This window comes from Bombus bifarius, unplaced genomic scaffold (assembly GCF_011952205.1).
Source record: "Bombus bifarius isolate JDL3187 unplaced genomic scaffold, Bbif_JDL3187 scf7180000009272_frag, whole genome shotgun sequence".
Taxonomy (NCBI): domain Eukaryota; kingdom Metazoa; phylum Arthropoda; class Insecta; order Hymenoptera; family Apidae; genus Bombus; species Bombus bifarius.
This window is the reverse complement of record NW_022885006.1, coordinates 1,269-17,392: the sequence shown is the minus strand read 5'-3', so window position 1 is coordinate 17,392 and position 16,124 is coordinate 1,269. Positions and strand designations below refer to the sequence as shown.

The 16,124-nt window shown below is 35.7% G+C and overlaps 1 long non-coding RNA gene and 1 pseudogene across 1 annotated transcript; one reads left to right on the top strand and one right to left on the bottom strand.

The window, feature by feature from the left end:
* Positions 1–6,812: 6,812 nt before the first annotated feature.
* On the bottom strand, positions 6,813–8,955 carry LOC117214920 (annotated as a pseudogene).
* A 1,172-nt stretch (positions 8,956–10,127) lies between these two features.
* On the top strand, positions 10,128–15,518 carry LOC117214921. The gene is made up of 6 exons (XR_004488967.1): positions 10,128–10,344; positions 10,416–10,640; positions 10,721–10,828; positions 12,932–13,378; positions 14,546–15,173; positions 15,358–15,518. It is a non-coding gene; the product is annotated as an uncharacterized LOC117214921 (long non-coding RNA).
* The last annotated feature ends 606 nt before the right edge of the window (positions 15,519–16,124 follow it).

The following is a 16,124-nucleotide window of genomic DNA, read 5'->3' as shown; positions in this document are numbered from 1 at the left end:
CTACGCGAAGAATAGACTTTCATAGGTATATAAAGGAAATATTAAGTATAGGAAAACTCTTTTTCGTTGTAGGTGACATATGCTTCACGGTTGAACACATGTATTTTTGAACACATATAAATGAAAAAGTACTCTTATGGAGAAAAAGAATTGATACCTTCGATTGACATTAGATAATGTACATAAACTTATGAACAATCACTATCAGTTTGTATTTTAGGTGCACACGCAGATTTGTTGGAGTTCTTATAAAATGTACTTCCTGTACGAACGTTTTATTCTTCCAAATTTTACGATACTATGTCTCATATAATAACTATATGGATTAAACGTAATATAAATGATCCGAAAATAGACTCGAACGACATTAATTGTCTTTCTATTTATACCAATATCGAAAATACAAGTAAAGCTGGAGCAATAGTATGCAAGAATGGACTATTTATTATTTTAAACCAAATCATAGCATATTCAGAATGCACAGTATTATCATGAAATGTAAATGAATCAGTTGTAAACGAACGATTTTACTGTAAAATCATTGCCTCCTTTTTTTCATCTGAAATATAGCAGCAATGAGTACATTCTTTTAATATATAATAAAACGAGATATCTTTATAAAGTTACATATGTCATCACTGGTAACTTTTATCTCGTATGACACCAAATATACCGTTAGTATGGAATGATATTTTTATGAAGATATACTTTAATGATAGATTTTATGAATGAAACGTTATATAAGAAAAATTATCTCTTGTCATTCTATGAAGTGTAGTAGCTAACGAAGATTAATTTTACGAAGTATTGGAGTAAAAGAGAATTAAAAAATTAAAAAGATCTAAATAAGATTGTTCGTGTGGCTTAATTATCTCAATTCTGGTACACCACTTGTTACATTCTAACTAATTAGCGCTAAACAATAACTTGCAAATATTAAAGATATTAACACCTTAATATTAACACCTAAAGGTTTTCAGGAAATTTTATAATATTTGATTATTGTATATCTAGTCATTGATTGATAAAATTTCTTGTATAAGCATAGATCGAGGTTGACGTCATACGCAGATTGCATTACAGGTATCGTTCTAATTTATTTTATGGCTAGAATCATTTGAATATTATACGAATAATTATTTCCATTCGAACGATTAATAAATCACGTACCTATAAAAGATATATTATGAAAAAGACGTGACGAAACAAACAAATATTGGAAATTCCGTTGTCATTAGATCAATTATTTTTGCAATGATTTTTATTTCCATGTAATTACATATGAAATGGGTAATTCATTAACATCTCCTCGAATCGAATATAATTCGTTACACTTCACAACGATTCAAATAATGGACGGGAAATATATAATAATTTTCCTGTCCTTGCGTTAAAATAGTACTGTACAAATCAGATGATACAGGAAATACCCAAAAAACCCAATTACATCCACATTGCATGACAGCACACTTGCAATGGATTTTTGTGATTTCAATGTCACAGACAATGACACAACTAATCAGAACACGTTCGAGGCTATAGACATTGAAATTACCGCGTGTTTAATACGTTTAAAGCATAAATCTAAATTTCACGCGATTATTTCTTTGTACATTGTGAAACTCTCAAATTATCTTAATCGAATAAATAATCCTAATGTAATAAAACATCTTGAAATAGACCTAGATATCTGAAACAGAAACTCGAAGGATAAGAAATCCTAAAAGGTACTAATCCTAAAATAACAAACTCCTAAATAATAAACAAGTGATAAAACCTGTTATAAATAATAAACCTTACCTAGAATAATCAAATCCTAACTAATCGAAAATAAAATAAGGCAAGCAATTCTTAATCTTTCAAGTAATTTTTCCGAAAACACAGAAAGATAGAGAAATTAAAAAGACGCAGCACAAATTGCTGCACAATGAAAGTTTCAGAGCGATGAATACGATCGTATTAAACTAAATAATTTTCAAAAGTGAAATTACACTGAAACGTATATCGATGATATTTGTCATTTCTACGATCTGTTTCGCTTGATCGTGCTTCTTTTCTGATGTAAATTCAATTTATAATACGAACTAAGTTTCCGTTATTATTATTAGTCCTGCGTCTTTTTAATTCGTCACTTCTTTTATTTCAGAACAATGACGGGCTCCAAGATGCTGTTCGGATGTTTGGCGTTAATTGCTTTTCTGCATCCATTAGTTCACGTTTGTACTTCGAGTAGTACAGCTCAAGGTTTGTACTTCGAGTTGTCTTTTTCCATGCACTTCAAATTCCAATACGATCTGGTCACGTGGCCTTCGTACAATTTCGAAATTTTACCTGTTTGGTAATCGTCAATGAAAAAATAAGTTATGCGTGACCTCAACACATTGAAACAATTTTTATGATTTTTTATTTGCCGGTTGGTCAGCAAGTTAATGGAAAAATTTCACTTAACTATTCGCGTTAATTTCTTCGGTTTAACTTTTGGGAAATGCTTCGTTAGCTTCGGGAATATTCCAACGATTCGTTTTACGTACAAAATATGCATGATAAATATTACTTCACGGTAATGAAAACTATTGGCGTAATACCTAAGATAAAGATGCAGAGACATTCTTAGAATTTCTAATGACACCTTTATAGATTTCTCGTTTAATATCGCTACTACATTTGAGTCACTTTTACCTAACGGTGTCACATAGTCTCGTTGGAAATTTGTCAAATTCCTTAAAATGATCACTGAAAATTTTCCTAAATTTCCAAGAATTTATTTATCACGAGGTAAAGAAAATGTGTATTAGAAAGATGAGATCGAAGGTTTACCATTTTTTCAATTATGGCGAACGCAATATGTAATCAATGAAAATTTTATATTTTCACGTTGAAAGTTTCTTCAGATAATTATTATCCAGATGATGACTAACTCTTACGAATTAATGCGTTTCTGTAGGATAATCCGGTAGACTTGATCCGCTTTTTATATCGAAAGTTGAGCAATCGGTGACGCGTTCTTATACACCGAACCGCGAAAAGCAAAATTTCATATGATCTCACCAATTTCGGATGTCAGTCAAATCAGTCAAATAATAAGTTCGCGTTAATATACACGTTCGATTTTTGAAAAGCTTGTTCAATTTAATAAGAGTTTTGGTAACAGGCTTATGTTTTTAGGCTAATTGGTTGTTTTCATTTACAAGTACCTCGTGTTAAAGTACTCATAAAATGACATTAAAATCAGAAAACTGATAACTGAAAGATTATCATTTTTCCTCTGTGGTAGTTTACATATAACATAATGCAACTAACATGTCACGATTAATGCAAAATAAATAAATTACTAATATAGACATTTTTTTAGTAATTTGTATAATCGTGAAACGAATTGGACTTTCTAAAGGCAAATATTAAAGGAAACATGGAAGACGGATTCCTCCCTCCCACGGCCGGACACTGTACCCAAGGCCGGTCGGATCTCCTACCCTCTCTTGCGACGTATCCCAGTGGAGCGGCCCCACTCTTAATCTAGTTTGGTGGGAAAGGTTCGCGTACACACCGTGTGTAAGAACTATTAAAAACCACACAGTGTATCGCGACTACCTTTCTACTACTTAACCCAAGTCCTATATTATCAGTCTTAGGTCCGAGGCGGCTCCTGTCACGTAAAGTTGGTACTTGGGTGGTAGTAAGAAGGCTGAGTCGTAACCCAACTACTTATTTTCCTTTATAAAACTTTATTATAAACACTTACAAAATAACACCGAACCGGAGAATAGGGGTTGTATGAGTACAGCAACTAGAAGAGGAACAAGAACTGCCCGAGCTGGGTGAAGTCTCGGTTTATATACGTTTTGGTTTTAGGATGTTGAGAGGATAGGTGTAGGTTATGATGTAGAAAAGTGTCCGAAGGTCAGGGGTCCATATCCTATCTCTGATGTGGACTTTGGTGCTTCACAGCCTTGGTGTATGCTATGATGATAAGGTGGTGATGTGTCCAAAAGTGTTCGAAAGTCGACCGTCGATGTATTATCACTGATGTAGGTTGAGATGTGATTGATGTCACATACCCCCCTCTTTAGATTGATTTTGGTCCTCCAAAATCTTAATGTTTCCTCAGTATGGAGCGATGGAATTGGACTCTGACTGGCTCGACTTGTACTTGTTCTTCTTCGTCGTGGTATATGCTTTTGCTATTTCAACCTGTGAAGGTTGTTGGCTGGTTAAATTTCGACTACAATTAATAGGAATAATTTGCTAAGTTTGACGAAATGCCGCAGTATCACGTGTTGAAACTTTTGTAGACTTTCTAACAGCCTGTGATATAGAATGAGTTAGTGGTCTTTGAGTAATGGTTTTATACTATCTTGTTGTTTCTTTATAGTTTGATTGTTATCCAGTTGTTCCTTTGATACTTGCATTTCTTTGTTTTGTTTAGCAACTTCTAAAGCCTTTTCAGCATCTACAACTGGTTCTTTTTCCATGCATGTAATTTCTTCTTCAACCAGTACAACTGTGCTTTCCTCTATAGTTCGTGTTTTTGTGTCATTTAGTAAACTTTTCAATTCAATTTCCACAGTATCTGGAGCTTTAGATACCGACTGACTGTCATCTTCTGCATTTTCAATGCCCCAATCATCAAAGATATCCTGAATGACACTTCTTTTGTTAGTTATGCGCACTTTATCTGCTTCATTTATAGATTTATTCCTTCCTTCTGTATTAGCAACATGTATAAGTACGACAATTTTATTATGAATAATTTTCTTTTCTACATTAATTTTATGTGAACTATTAAAAGATCAATCTTGCCATTTCCATTTGTTGTTTCTTGTTATTCTTTTCTTTAATATCAATGTCATCTGCAGTTTCTAGATCACTAATTACTCCTGAGGTAATAGGAGTTATAGAATCGTTTCTTGTCTTTGTATGATTTAATATGTCATAATTGTATTTCTGGCTACAATTTTCAGAAACTTCTCGAGCCACAATTTCTGTTGAAATTACTTCTATAATTGTTCCATCACTTTCTCGTGCTTAACCTATCGAATTAAATTCTTCATTTACAATTTCAGCGTTCTTCATTCCTTTTTGTTCTGCAGAAGCATTTTTTTTTCTTCATTGTAATTTACAACAGCATCCTTTTCATGTACAGTTAAAACAATATTTTCTTCTGTACTTTCATTCATATCATTAATATATAGTAGTTTCTACAGTCAGTACCATTACTTCTGAACTACTATCAACTAGTTTAGACAAATCTGTGTCTGTATCCGTGACATGCAATGTTTGGGCTTTATCATCAAAAGTTTCACCAAGTGTTTTAATTAATGTTTGACACTGAGCATTAGTAACACTATCGATGATTCTACTTTATTAATGTGACTGTGCACTTCATCTAGTTGTTCCATAGTAAAACATCAAGATTGTTACAATTACTTAAGAAGTCATGGATTGTTATTTAAATATTTACTACACTTTTCCATCAATGTAACCCTTTATGGCAGTTTGACATTCTACAGAACACCAATGCTGTATCAGTTTATATTTTCCTTCATCATGAAGTTTTATTATATCACCTAATTCTTCCTGATGTTTTTTTTTCTTTTTTTTCCATTTTCAAATAAGAGTGTGTTTTCTATGTGAATCTTTTAATTCTTGGTTCGCCTCGAGTAAGCGATTATTAACATCTTTGGAAAGTTTTTGGACGCTTTCCAGCTCTTTTCTAAGAAAATTATTTTGTTCGTTCATATCTTTTACTTTACCTTCAATTTCTACCCTACGCAATATTTCAAATTTATTTTCATTGACAAGGATCATTTTTCTTCTTTTTCAAAATCCAGTTTCAATTTATTAGTTTCTTCTTCATATTTATATCCAAAATCACCCACTTTTTCATATTCACCCTTTAGTTCGTCTAGTTCACATTGAAGGACAGATTATTTGTCCTTGTGGTTCAAGAACTACATTTTATCTCTTTTGCATCTTTAGCTCCAGCTTATCACGTTCCTCCATTGAATTACTAACACATGAATTAAGTTTGGCCTTCTTTTTGTTGTTCCAGCAGGTCAACTTCATATTTGTGACTTATGTTATTCCTTCTAATTTTATTGTTAGTTCTTCAATTTGTATTCCAAAAGATTGAACTCTTTTCACGCGTGCGTGTTTTTTTTCATCTATCTATCTGAATATTATAACAAAGACTTTACATTGAATATTTTATTAAAATTGTAATATTTTGATAAACGCTTCAAAATCCACAGTCTATTGATCAACTCCTCTATCCTTTCTCTTTCTCCTCACTAAAATAGATAAATTCCTAATGTAGTTTGTGGATAATTTTTTTTTTTCTAAAGCAAATCACATTTATCATCTGATATATTTTTTGAAATAATTTCTGTCTGTACATTTTCTTCTTTTCCCCTACTTCTTTTTCTCCTTCTAATGAATTCTTTTTATTCTGTAAAATAGTTTTTGTATCTTCAATTTTGTTAAGTACAATTCCTATTTTTGATAACTTACTTTTATTAGGTAATTCTTGTGAATCTTTAAAGCGCTTCGCAAAATTTTATTTGTGTCTGACTGTCTTGTTTGATTATAAACAATTTCTTCAAATTTTGGCGAAGTAGCAGGCTTTGTAGCAACATTATAACGACTGCTCCGTTTACTACTATCTAACATAGATGGAGATGGATTCTTGTCATCTTTATTCTCTAAAGACTTCTCTTGTGTATTAGCATCTAAATTTCTCGACATAAGATCTGCTGAAGTTTTTGATTTTGTAGTGCCACACGCATTTTTCGCTGTCATCATTTGGTCTTCCTCTATAAGCAAATGTTCATTATTGTAAGCATTATCTCTTGTTTTTTGTATGGATTCTAATGATATATTTTGTTCAACGTTGTCTATTGATTTTGTATCATTTTCAGCAGTTGATTTACTAACTGCTTCTAATTCCTTCGTTTCAATTTGGTTTTCTTTATTTGTATCGCCGTCCAAAATATTTCTCATTGAAATATTATCCTTCTTGTTATGATCTTTTTCTGCTTCTCCTAAACTTTTACTTTTTTTGTCAAACCATTCTTGTAAATTTTGAGTATCTTGTGACGAAGATGGTGACAAATCATTATACAATACTGCAATATCTTCTTTTCTTCGTTTCACAGACTCTTTCTGGTATTCTGTCGAGCTATTGACATCAAACATTAAGTCTGTTTTAATGAAAATATAATCCTGTGAAGCGGTGTCAATTGATACTTTCTTTTCATAAGAATTTTCTACATTAGACTGCAATTCTTTTGAAAATTCTTTCAAAACCATTTCTTCATTTCCTACAGTAACGTCTGTTTTCTCCAAGTTTTTGTTCAAATTATTAGAAACTAAACTACCCTGATAACTCCGACTAGTAGCTTCTTTAATAGTCTCCTTTAACAGTTTTCTTAACTCGATTTCGTCAATTGTTTTTCGTAGCAATTCGATTTTTTATCGAGGCGTTGACCCTCTTCTTTTGCTTGTTGGAAAAGGTCCATGCTTCTTCGCAGTCGCGCGATTTGCTCCCGTAGTTGGTTTGTCATTTTAATACTTTGTTCGTCCCTACCAGTGCATGCTTTACCTTTCCACATCGTTTTAAATGTCTTAGCTTCCGTAGATGCTTCCAGTTCCAAAGGCCTTCTGGTTTCGTGGATTAAGAATTCGTCGCCGAGGATGACCGTAGTCCAAGTTAGTCCTTCCCGTAGGTATGGATGTCCTTGTTTTCCAGACGAAGCGATGTTTCACAATCCTGGGGTCTAGCGTCCGTAGATGCTTTATGAATATTTATCCGGTTTCGTTGATAGTTACTTCGTTGTCGCGGATGTTGGCTGGGCGTTTGAAAATTTCTACATTGACTGGAGACATGTCCGATTTGGTTGCATTTGAAACATTTCAGTTGAGTTCTTTGGGTAAGTGGCGTTCGTTCAGCTTGCTGGAAGTTTCTTGACATTGGTTTAGGTGTTCCTTGGAATCGGTTTTTGGCTCTCTCAATTGGTTGGTTCATTATTCTTCTTATTTTTTTGTTGCGTTCGATTTCCCTTATGACTAACTCCGCCTCGAAAGCTGCATCTTGTGCTTCTTGGAGATTCTTTGGTCTTGTAGTCGATGTGCGTATTTCTATTTTGGGTTTTAAATTTAGGACAAAAACTTTGGTCGCTCGTTCAGTTTCAAGATCTATGGCGACTGCTCGACGTACTGGATCGCGAATTTCGTGTTGAAGCGCGTATATCAGTTCGTTGAGGTTGTGTCGGAACCTCTTCACATAACTGTGTACCGATTCGTTAACGTTTTGTCGCGTGCGTTGCAACTTATCACGAGCTCCATTAGATGTAATATTCACGGATACAAATTTTCTGAGGCTTTCAAACAGGTCCTCGTAATTCTCGATTTCGGTGTGGCGGATACTGCGTTCCGCTTCGCCAATGATTCTTTGCGTTAGAATTAGTCGTAATAATATGCGTTTTTCTCGACATTCGGCTCGAGCTTCTCTTACCCGTTTAATAAACCCTTCTACTCCTATATCGTCTTGTCCATTGAGTATAGGGATAAAATCTAGGCAGATTTTTGCATTGTACGTGGGGTTGTCACAACTTACTGCTCCTTCTTCACTGTCCATATCGTCCGTTTCGTTAGGTTTTACAGGTGGTCGTTTTCTCTGAACATTGCTGGCATTAGATTCGTCCGTGGTAATAAAGGAGCCTAATTCAGTAGTAGCGCCATGTCCTAAATTTATTTTAGAGATATGTTTTCCTAATAGTTCTATCTCTGCTGCACGTTTTTTGTTTTCACTATCGGCTACTCGTTGCGTTTCTTCTATACGTCGCGCAAGAAGTTCGATTTGCTCGAGTATGGCACGAGTCAACTTATCCATAGCTCTGGTTATAGAAGCGATATCAATAGTTCCGATTTTGTCTTTTCGTGATGTGGACATGATTCTAATCGAGCTTATTAATTTTCTCACACGGTAATGTAAAAATGAATCCAGATTTCCAGCTTACCGTAGTAGCTATTGCCGTTGAGGAGTCTCTGGGATGTTTGCTCTCTGGTTGGTTCTAGATTCCGAATCTTATTCGTAGGCTTGCTCTGCGCTGACCGCTCCATTTATTACAGAAAGCATTGTTTAAATGAATATTAATTATGAACCATTATTAAACATGCATTGTTATTACCAACAAACAAGTTTAACAAGACCACAATTTTCAAATTAAATATGTACACATATCTTTAATGCTTTTATATTTGACGCATATATTAGAAAGTAAGTTTGTTTTTAGTTTTTTCTTAATTTATTAAAAAATTGTGTAACTATTAACATTACCTATAACATACGTAAATAGTGTCATATTTAAAATATTACCCATGATTAAAAATTTTCAATGTTATTAAATTCTTTATTGAGGAAGCTAAATTATAATAAAATTATAGAGTTTACAAAGGATTTTAATAATGAAAAAATATTTATTTTATATAACATTTATTAGACATTAGTTAGATATAAAATAAGAATAATATAATCATAATAATCATATATCTAAGATAAAAGTTGATCTCTATGATCATCAACATGGTGTTGCTTTTTCCTCACACCCTCCTGCTACACGCTTCGAAGCAGAACATACAGCGAGTAGATATTACGGAATCAGATCCAACAGCAAACAATACAATATGTATAGAACTCTAACCATGGAAACACCAACACCTTTGGTAGCCGAAGTTATGCACAAGTAACTAACCAATCGCCACCCTTAACACCAACATAGCCAAATCCATCAGTAATACGCTCAAGCAACCACCGTTACGATACTAACTAACGGCAATTACTTCCAGATGTAGCAGTATATGCACCACTGCGAACAGGCAGTACATTGACAGAGATTATAGAAGTAGCATTGGCAACTACTACTTATGAACCAAATAACAGGCAAACAAAAATAATTCCGCAAGACTTTCTTGACAAAATCAGAGGGAAAAAGGTAAGCGAAAGCAAAATGACAAAAACATAGAGCACGTGAAAGCAAAAAAACATCTAAACAAACTTGCAAAGGAAATAGAAAGTAAAATAAAAGATCATAATAATAACGAATTCTCAAAATTCATAGATTCATTTTCTGCGTACGAGAATTCCAACTATTTCCTATGGAAAGCCACGAACAAAATAAAGGAGCCAATTAAACTAATCCCAGCAATCAGATTAACGGACAACACATGAGCCAGAAGCAACGAAGAGCAAGCTGAAGAATTTTCCAACCACCTTTGTTGAAGTTATCTCTTCGAGGAACGCGTGATGAATGTGTAACAGAAATATATTTAAGTATAAGTGTAACTGTAAGTATAAGTATAAATATAAGCATAAGTATAAGTACAGCGTATACTAATCCAGAACCACACTGTGGCAGCGTTACATTACAACAGAGCTTCGAAGCCATGAGTCTATGGGTATTTATATAATTACGAAAACTGGCCCGTCTATATATACCCTGCTGCACCATCTGTGCATGGCATATTCCTAAAAAAGGCTATGAGACTGAGAGGCCCTTCAAATTGATTTAGAGCTAAACAATACTCAATAGCATCGGGGACTAAGAGAACTAAATACTAGAGAAGATGTAGTTTTCCTAGAAGTGAGTATTACTTCAACACCCTCCCTAACACTCGAAATCTTTACAAACGATTACTTTTTAACATCATTGTTATTTTTCAGACCTAATTTTTGTCGTAAATATTGAAATCTTGGTTTCGGTAACGCCTTCGTAAATATATCTGCTTGTTACGTCCGGCGACTCTCTACACAAAGCAGACTCCACGCCACGTGAGTTCTATTAGAAACAGTGACAATGACTGTTTTGTATCGTATCTGGTTATATTATTTATTGTTCTTACTTGGTGCCCGATTTTTGTTAGTTCCTTGCATATATTTTTGGTGTTTGTTCTTGGGTATAGATCTCTAATTACTACTTTGTGGTTCTTTTCTGTTTTGAGCTGGTATGTATGATGTATAGTATGTTTAATACTTGCGCCACTTTTCGAAAGATTTTTGGAGTATTTGTTTGCACTTTGACTTGTTCCAGTTTTAATTCCTTTATACTGTAGTTTTCTCTTCCGACAGTGTTGTTTAATAGTTCAATAAGGGTATCTGTTATTTGAGCATGAATGTAGATCGGTGGTGGTTTAACGATATGTGTTGTCATTTCTTCCTCTGAACTCGTATCTTCGTCTTTTATCAGTGAGCTGAAAGAATTTCGGAGTGGGATGTCCTGTAGCCACTGGTGCATTTCTGTATCGGGAATTTTTATAGCGCTTGTATTTAGGATTATTTTACGCCTTTTGTGAGCTGTTGCTACCTTCCAGTTTTCATCTTGATAGGATAGTTCGTTATTGTACCTATTTTCTTCCTGCTTTTGCAACGTTTCCATTTCTTTTATAGGCTTTCCTGTTCTTTGCTAATTGGTTGTTTTCTGCTTAACGTATTTGTAGCTTGATTTATGAAACATATGTCACCCTTTTTTGTTTGGCGGCGGTATTGGTTGTTGCATTTTGAAACTTTTACCATGTGACAGTGTTCGTTAACGTTTTAACCTCCTAAATTCACTATTTATCGCACTAACACTGGAGCACATTTACTCGCGCCTGTTTACCTCGACTGCTCGGGCAGAATTGTCATTACAATGCAATTATCTATATTGTTACATCGAGGCCTTTCTTCTATTTTGTCCGGCAATTTTCATTTTTAACGTGATGAACATTTTCTTCTACATCATATTTTAAAATTTGTTAACAATCACTGTTTACAAATTGACGGCAAGTACCTGATTTGGGGTTATACGTTCTATATACATCGAACGTAACAATAAGGAACACAGAAAGCAACTGAGATATAACACGATATTGAAATTAGAAATTAATTACACCCTCGTAGCGGTGCCTGCATCAACTTGGACTAATTCGCAAACGATGGAAGTTGTATATGTTAGAGCGAAAAGAAGCCTCGCGTATTCAATCTCAGAATGTCATGTCCGAAGGAAGTCCATCTCCAACGTAGCTAATCGAATTATGCGTCTAATCGAACTTTTCGGGATTACTTTCATGTTCGGTATCATTTTGATCAAAAGAACCTCAACAATTCAATTAAAACAACATTTTGTCGATGAAATAAAAGATGTAGAAGCTTCATTTTTTCTATCGAAGAGATCTTAACAAAAGAACGATAACAGGTTGTACCTTAATGCCTCGATGAAAGAAATTTTATATTTTAACGTTTCAACATTTTAATGATGCAATAGTATAATATTTTAATAAGAAGGGAGAAATGGTACGTTCGTGTACGATTTTATACTTTCAATCGGCAAAAATGATGTTGGAAGGGTAGAAAAGCTATTGAAAAACATTTGGATAATTTTTCATCGAAGCATCTGCAAATAGATCTTAATTCGATCTGAGGCGTCTATGTTGTCTGTAATAATTGTAGCTGCTGGCTGTAGATGTCGCTGCTGGGGTACTGCTATATTTTTCTAATTTAGATGCGTGGAAGAAAAATCGGACTACGGGCGCCGGGATTCGAATCCGAGTCCCGAACGTTCGTAACCTAAGGCGCTAACCACTGCGCTACCGTTGTCCGGTATTAGTTAGTGGCGGTATTTGTTGTCGAGTGCCGCGACAGATCTATCGGACGATGGCCCGCGGCCGGTTCGATCGTAACGTCGATTAACATGTATCAACGGCTGGACCCGCTAGTAACATCAAAATACAATTTCTTTTGTCAAGGGGAAACATTGAATTATAGGCTCGCCCTATCAACTCAAAATCAACTTCAAATGACGACTAATTGGACACTTTGAAAAGTTTCATATACATCACGATCACGATAGACATTACGCAGGACGATTAATTCGTTTCTAAGTTTCTCTTTGTACAGAACCATACCGTCGACCGATGGGTCCGCGGTAGAAAACGGTAACAAGGAAGGATGGCCGCAGGAAATCCCTGACTCCTAAAGCCGCGAGCAAGGAGGTTGGAGCGGAGGAAGCGGCGATTGAAGCCATGAACTTAGGTGATTAAGATTAAGGGTGCGCACCCTCCAGAACAATCTGGGACAGTCAAGACCTGCTTTTCCAAACCATTCTGGAGAGCACGGTTGCCCTAGCGGTGGTGGCCGAGCCATACAGAGTCCTGGACGCTCCGGACTGCGCCGGAGATACAGACGGCTGTCACCTGGACATCAGCGCCGGCATCGTCCGCCCACAGGGATCCGCTGGAGCGCGGCAACGGATACGCAGCGGTCGAATGGTCAGGAATGGTGGTAGTGGCCGTATATGTGTCGCCCAACAGCGAATGGACAGCGTTCGAGGAGTTCTTGGACGGGGTAGGCGACTGCCATTACGATTACGAGATATAGTATTACGTTATAATACATTACATTATAACGTATTCCGTTAAATTGAATTACGTTATATCATATTACGTTTTGCCGTTCCTTCACATGCTGAGCAGAAGGCGAACGTTACCATGATCGCGGACGGATATTAAGACAGGTAGAGTGGGGATATGGTAAGAATAGAAAGGGAGGCAAGTGGGTCAACACAGCAGTTGCCCGTAACCAGTCGTCGGTAGGAATCGCAACCAGAGAGTTCTGAAGAAGTCGCTGGTCAAGAAAGTAAACGAACTGCGGAACGAAGCGCCGCGTATTAAGTTGGCAGCCTTCACGTAATAGAGTACATTCAGTAATATAGTATTACGTTATATAGTATAACGCTATAACGCATTACGTTATATAGTATAAGTAAAATCCAATGCAACCACAGCTATCAATATTGAAGATTAAATATGTAATTGAACGAATCTCCGCTTCTATTGAGGATATGTAGACAATTCGATGCGCGTTATACTCCACGTTTGATGCCAAATACAACGCACATCATCTGGTTTGCGCTATGTTCACTCTTTTCCTGTCAAATCCGATGCAATTATAATTTTTAATGCTCAAGGCTAAATATTCAATTCTACGAATCTCCGCTGCTATTGGACAAATTTCGACAATTCGATACGCGTTGTACTCCACATTTGCTGCTTTACACAGCGCACATCAGTCGGTTTGCACTATGTCATCTCTTTTGCCTGTCAAATCCGATGCAGTTAGAATTTTTAATGCTCAAGGCTAAATATTGAATTCTACGAATCTCCGCTGCTACTCAGGATACATAGGCAGCTCGATGCGCGTTGTACTCCACATTGGCTGCTTTATACAGCGCACTTCAGTCGGTTTGCACTATGTCATTTCTTTTTCCTGTCTAATCCAATGCAATTAGAATTTGTAATGCTCCAGGCTAAATATTCAATTCAACGAATCTCCGCTGCTATTCGGGATACAGAGGCAGTTCGATGCGCATTGTACTCCATATTGGCTGCTTTATACAGCGCACATCAGCTGATTTGCATTGTGTTAATCCTGGACCCTGTCAAATCCAATGGAGTTAGAACTTTTAATGCTCGAGGTTAAATATTGAATTCCACGAATCTCCGCTGTTATTAGGGATACCTAGGCATGTTGGGTCCCAAAGGTGCTAGTGGTATCATTGGTTACACTGTTGCATTGCACTGTTCACGCCCAGTAGTGCCAAGTGCCAACTCCTCCTCCAAGTCGGTGGGGCTGGTAAATTCTGACTTGTCAGTGGCTACGTAGATGGCGACGTGGCTTAAGAACTCATGGCGTAAACAATCACACGTCGCAGACCCGATCGGGTGTCGTGGCGGGTTAAGCCTTTCGTTACTGGCGGCTTCTCCTGCGTGACAAGCGCTCTGCGCCAAAAAGAAAAAACTTTCCTCGAAACAGGGTATTTATAACTTCTTAACACACTCACTTTTAATTGAAATTTGGGTAGGCCTACTTTGGGGGGGGGAGGACAATCGTCTCCCCTAACGCCACATTTAGTTAGTTAGTTCATAGGATAGGCCTAACGAGAAGACGCGGGGAGTGTACCGGCAGTAATTTCCAAGAGGTCTCGGGCACTGCTGCCAAACGTGTAGGTTGGCCACCGTGGAGTTTTTGTCAGTAGGAGTCTGGAACTACTCCACTAATTCTCCAGAATGCAGCGGAGTGTCCATGAGGATTTCTCCACGTAGAAGAAAAAAAGAAAGAAGGTGTTGAAGCATATAAATAGGTGATATATCGTATTTCAATTCTTTGAATTTTGTTTGAATTATTGTTAATTACAATCACAATTTCTGATAATATCATGCACACGATTAAGTATAACCACGTTCTTAATCGTCATCGTTGTCAATTACAATTATAATTCCAAGGTTACTTACATTCATTTTAACGAAACCAATGTTTACTGCTAGAACACGCACATATTCGTACAACGATGTTAAAAATCTGAGCATAATGGAAATGTACGTACAGCAGATACTCACAGGAAAAACCAACGAGACTACTAATAAAATCAATGAATTAGAAAAAAGGAGCTATAGACAAATATCTTATAATATACCGTGGCATAATCTGCAATTTATTATAAAATAATTGATCCGAGCAGTATCAATTATAAAAGAAGATGACTGAATATGATAGACACTGTCGAATACTAATCAAATATAATCATTTAGTTAATCTTTAAGATTTAAGTTAAGATACATCTTTGAGGAATCAATAAGTGTTTCGCTAATAGCCTAATAGATCTCTTGATAGATCAAACGAAGAAATACCTAACCGCGATTACAGCCAATTGGTACATATTATACGATACATAATTAATATTTGTATCACGTACAGCGATGCAAGTGGTATTGAAGAAAATAGCCATTTTATGTTACAACTATAACGAGTAAATTTACTCGTTTAACTTGAGAGGAATTAAAAAGGTACCTGACTTTTAAATAAGCATTAAATAAGAAATTTAAATATCGCAGACGGTGATGTAGGTGTTATTCAAGAAAAGAGAACATTTTATTTTGTAATTAGCACGAGTAAATGAACGAATATCGATAATATAATATAATGATTAATATGAATTTTATCTGGCTGATTATTTAAATACCATAACATATTTCACAGTAACGTCATCGACTGCCGTTAGGCTCTTTTCCCTTTTTGTTCAAACTAATTGATA